Consider the following 6,000-nt stretch of genomic DNA (forward strand, 5'->3'; position numbering starts at 1 on the left):
ACTAGCACCTCAAGGATTACACCCACATCTATTCACACGAAGAGATATGGTTTGGTGCACAATTTTCTTGCATAATTTGCCACGAAAATTATACAAGTACAGAGTATCCCAATACTAAACAACAATTTTGTGCTCACTATTAGTGCCACATAAACCATGGCACATCTCATTGTTGGTACCAAGGAAACCCAGCAGGGTGGAATGTAGCACCAAGATAGATTCTCCCCACACCAAGACAGCCATTGGTCTTGCCATCCCCACCAGTCACTCGTAAACAGGCACAAGCTCCAACGTCTACGTATAAAAACCCCTTCCTGAAAGGTATGTATAGACCCTAATTGCCACATCCATATTTGGTACCACCACCTCAATTGGTTCCTCCAAGAACACAATAGTACTTGATGACTCTGCCCATAGAAAGAAGCCCAAGAACATGAGAGTTAAAAGTCCTATCACCACCAACACGACTCATATGAGCATAACAATAGTATGATCACTATGGGTATCTTGAACGTGCTTCACCCATAGACTATATCTCTATTCAAATGCACGGTGCAGCAAAGAGCAAGAGACCTCAATAATATGGTACTTAGGCCACCGATGCAAAATGATTTTGATGAAAAGGCTCACACCGTATCACTGAGTATCTGCATAAAGACCCTTCACGAAATCCCCCGAGTGCTGCCCTTAAGGATTATCCCAGTATAGTGACAATTACCCCCATGGTAGAAGCATCTACGACCACTTTTACGAGCCTAAACTTTTCAAGCATGCAAGGACTTATCCACACTATTCCCATTAATGCAATCATGAGGCTCCAAGCTAAGACAAGGGTGGCATAGCTAAAGGAACAAGGCACTGAAGAAGAAAAAAGCCTAGGCTCTTCAACTTCAAAGCAAAGATCTAGAGGCACAAGCCCCAAAGGATGCAGTAGCCCCAAAAAAGTCTTGTGAACTAGAACCAGAGGTCCAAAAAAAGAAAACCTCGAAGAGCATGCAGAAACACTGCATGATCAATTATCAAGGGCAACGACATAGTGACCCAATGAGAGTGGTTTGAACGATAGCTATGAAGCTGTCTTCCTTGGAGACCATTCAAACTAGCTCTTCCCAACGAGAAGAAACCCATTGACTACACCAACCTTCCAAAGAAACTCAAAGAGTGCCTCAAGCCCGTGTTCGAGGAAGAAAGAGAGAATGAAACAAGCCAAAGAGCTTGTTAGGAAGGTGTAGGCTGAAGTAGATCCAATACTTGAGAAAATGGTCGAGTAATACAAAACATTGAACCCACTTGAGAAGATCCCTAACCCCATTCCAAATACAATCATAGAACCAATGAGGGGACCTCAGTTCCTGCTAAAATCCTTCACAAAAAGAGCCAGTTTTAAAGCCTCTGCCTTTGAAACCAATCTAACTAGATACTGCATTTTCTAGATGAAGTAAAGGAGGAGTAAGTGGGAGGTGAAAGTTGGCCTTCCATGCATCATCATAGTCACCATAGTATTTTCTATGATGTGATAGATGACGACTTCATTTCGGCCCCATCAAAGGCACTGCCTCCTAGGGAAGGATCAGTGCGCACATCCTCTACATATTGGTACCTCCAAGTGAGTACGAGCTAAGTGAGCACAAATATCTCATAAGGGACATAGCAGGCTTCACAGCCTTCTTATCCTCAAAAGTCCGAGTCCTAACTTTTATAAATAATTTCTCAACTTTGGAGAGACATATCTGATTGAATGAATGGGAATTTATGAGCCCATGCAGCTGAACCACCTGAGAACCTAAAGAGGAGGATGAGACATGCCAAAGTGAGCGCTCTCCATCCATACCCAAGACAAAAGGATAGCCAAAAGTTCCCATGAACACGCTGGGGAACTACTTCAGAAGTGATGAAATGAACGCCATGTTACGAATCATTTATATAAAGGTATGACGATCTCTACAATCTTGGATTACTGTGAGGCTTGGGTAAGCCCACCACTATAATAGGCACAGACTCATGGTCAAGGTTATCGACGAGAACACTGCTAAACCTTTTTGGCATCCTTCACGATGCAAAGATTAAGACCTTTGGGCTAAGCTTTCATCCCACATTCATGGTGATGGATTTTTAGAGAAGAGGGTCATACACCATGATCCTCAAAAGGCCTTACATGAGAGACACAAGCCTATTCATGATTGGGAAACTAATCACATTTATGTACGCAAGGGTATACAGTCCTTGAAAACAAACTTGAAAATAAGGAAGACTCATCCTATGGATTAAGGTACTCTCGCCCAATGAGTCTGACACAACCGCTCGAACCACTTCAATTGATATTTATAAAGCATGCAATGTAGAAGCTCACACCACATCAAGTGGTATCTATAGAGCTTGTACGAAGATGGATGGTGAAGATGAGGACCAATAATATGAGCCCCTCCTGGAGCCTACCAACTTTGAGGATTGGATTCAACTTTTGGGGCGACCATGGAAACTCTTCCATAGAAGCTTGGGACAAGGTTTGCACGATTGGATGGTGCCAAAATCACATCCATGTTCATGCTCAACACATTTGAAATAGAACTAGCTATGGAATCCACTCGCCTTGAGCTTTGTTGACACCCGGGCTAGCCACACCGTGTTGTCGTTGGTGGGAGACACGGAACTCATTAGGGCACCCACCACTTGTATCATCTGTAAACAACCGTTACCACAGTAAACAATTCCTAATCTATGATTGTTGGTTGCTTTGAAGCTAAATTTTATATTGGAGCTAAATCTAGCTCTTGCAAGTTTTATGTGACTCTCGTAGTAGGTACAATGAAAGAGAGCATCATCCTTAGGAGGGGATGGATTATAGCCACCACTATATAGTCAGACAACCAAAAAGAACCATAACACTTGAGCTTCCTCATGAAATGGTCACCATACCCTTGCTGGATGAGGGCACCTACACCTATCAACATCCCAAGCCTCTTCCTCCATCTACAAGCCATCACCTCGGGTAACCCCTAACACTCAACACTCCTCTCACCATGTCATCCACCCTCTCAAATCACTATGGAGATTCAAAACCTTGGTGGTGAAGACGAAGACCACTCCCCAAATCTCAACCTCAACAATCCTATAAGTGTTGAAATATACAAGTGAATAGGGTGTGTGCGGGAACAAGCCCTTGGTTAGAGGCTGTAAAAGAGAATTTGTAAATGTGAAAGAACCTGTGAAAAGGTGAGAAGAATCTACTGGGAGAGAATAAAGGGTATCATGAGAAGATTTAGGAAGTGTGGAGATATTTTGGGAAAAGTGAAGAGGTGGAGAGATTCAAGCAAAAGAGGTGGAGATATTCTGGGAGAGGTGGAGTGAATCAAGGAGAAATCAGTGGGATTTGATGCTTGGATGTAAACTCTATAAATTGAGGCATTGGCATAATGAGAATTTTGTTGGTTTTTGATTATCCATGCCTACATTAAGCTATTTGCTAATTACTCACTAATTATATCTTTATTATTTACTAATTACTCACTAATTATATCTTAATTATTTATAATTACTTATATTGCTAATCACTTTGTTAATGTTGATTCTAGTATTTGATCCACCATAGCTCATCACATTGCTCTAATTTCAACATGGTATCAGAGCCATGCCTAGAATCCATCATTTTGTGAGCCCATTATCTTGCTAATCATTTTACTAATTAGGATTAGGAGCTAATTATAAATTTTCCTCTTTTTTTCAACTCACCTCTGTACCCCCAGCCAGTGGAGGAGTTCATTCTCCTTGCACACTTAAAATTAGGCCAAGCCCTTTTAGGTACTTAAACTAGACTCAAGGGACTACAAGCATCTCAAAGGAATTGAAGCGAATCAGCGTAAAACGCCGGCGGGGGCAGCACGTTTTGCAGGCACCATTTTTCAGAGGGGATTTGAGATTTCTTCCAGCTCAGTTACAATGGCCCTAATTCCTCTTAGCCCAAGGTGTTTTCAAGCATGCTCTACAAGCTGGTGAAGTCAGAATTCAATTTGATCAAGTCTACAGTGAGATCCAAGCTCTTCATCAAACCTGCAGCAGTAGGTGACTTTGGTAAAACAGAGATTAAGCATTCAATATTTTCAAATCTTGTGTTTCTTGGCTTAATCCTCTACTAGACTCATTGCTATTAATGTCTTGGAAAGCATTTGAGCTCATTTGAAGTCTAAGGCACCAAATCTGGACTCCCTACATACTCTGTTTTTTGCACACAAAATAGAGAATTAATTTGCTAATCAGTGATTAGTGACAAACCAGAGTTGCATGGCCATTGCAAAGAAACCAATGTTCCATGGTCCACTAAGCACATTGAGATTCAATATTACTTTTTGTATGTGATCTCATCATATCTAAGGAGGTGCAAATAATATATTGTCCCACGGTGAGAATTGTGTTGATATGTTCACTAAGCTTCTTTGTAGAATCTAGATGAAGCATCACCGACAATGGCTAGGAATTGGGACCTCGCAACTATTATTTCATCTCAGGTGTTCATTGAGGGGGGTTGTTGGATATCACTATCCACCCTCGCTCTATTTTGTAATGGGTTTAGTAATCTCACATTTTGTAAGGCCCCCATTATGAGGAGAATCCATGGTTAAGCAACTTGACATATAGGCCTTAGTTTAGACACCAGAGACGGTGGCCTTGAATGGTATTGATAAGTTTGGCGCACTACCAAATGGGGCTATTTGTAGATGCAATCGTTATCTCATAAATGGATGCAATAAGTGATTGGTAGACTTTACACTAGGACACCCTACCTTGACATTGCAAGGTGCATTATATATGACCTTCCTTTAAGAGACACCCACCTCATAGATTAAAATTGAATGCATCCTTATCTATCAAACTCATTCATTTGACCCTTAGTAGAACCCTTTCACCATCATACAAAGGAACCTTAATCTATGAGCCATACAAATAGGATAATGCACCTCAATGTGCTTTGTGTGAAAGAATGAAACATTGGGTTCCTTGCAATAGCCAATGCACTCTGGCTATCATTAAAGATGGAGGCAAGGAGCTGATGTCCCAACACTAAGATCTACCCGAAAGGCGTATAAGCTATACACACTCCACAATCGATGTAAAGCTACCTTGTACTCAGCTTCACAGCTTGAAGTATAGCCACCATCGGCTGCTTCTTTACTTAGCCATGATATACATGAATCACATATCGGATACGACAATGATGTCTCCATCACTCCGGTCGTGAATTGTGCACTTATCACATTAATAAATTTGACCATTCCTGCCCAAGCAATAGTAGAGATTGGCAAAAAATTCTCTTTAATACCTAGAACAAACACGACTTCTGAGAGAGTGATTATCCCACCATTCTCTTTAATAGAGAATAACAACAAGTTCTCCATCACTCCAATCGTGAATTGTACACTTGTCACATCAATAAATCTGACTATTCCTACCCTAGCAATAATAGAGATTGACAAACAAGTTCTCTTTGATACCTAGAACAAACATGACTTCTAAGAGAGTGATTATCCCACCATTTTCCAGTAGTTAGCCCAACCTTACCAATTTCTTTCACTAGATATGAGGAGCTGTTTACACATGTGAACGTGCCTCCTTAAGGAGCAGACTTAAGGGAGGAAAGTAAATCACGCTGGAGAAGTAATGGTCTTGCTAGCATGACTATCAAAATACCAGATATGATGATTTATTATTAACATGCATAAATTATGAACAAAAGGGCCATAACTAAAGTGAAGTGCATAATGGATCCTAATCATCATGTGCATAGTTCATTGACTCCTCTTTTTAGTACTCAGTGCTGATGCCTGACTCTTTCTTCTTCTCCTACTACGGCTTTTTTCTACATTCATTAATATAATGACCTAGCTTTCGATAATAGTTGCATTTACTAAGTCACTGTCTGCAGATGTGCCTTCTGCATCATGTTCATCAGAGGAACCAAGATGTTTCTCGGTACCAACCATAAGATTCCATTTCCCTTTGGCTACT

This window comes from Cibotium barometz, chromosome 11 (genome assembly GCF_041138505.1).
Source record: "Cibotium barometz isolate CiBa-2024 chromosome 11, ASM4113850v1, whole genome shotgun sequence".
Lineage (NCBI taxonomy): Eukaryota > Viridiplantae > Streptophyta > Polypodiopsida > Cyatheales > Cibotiaceae > Cibotium > Cibotium barometz.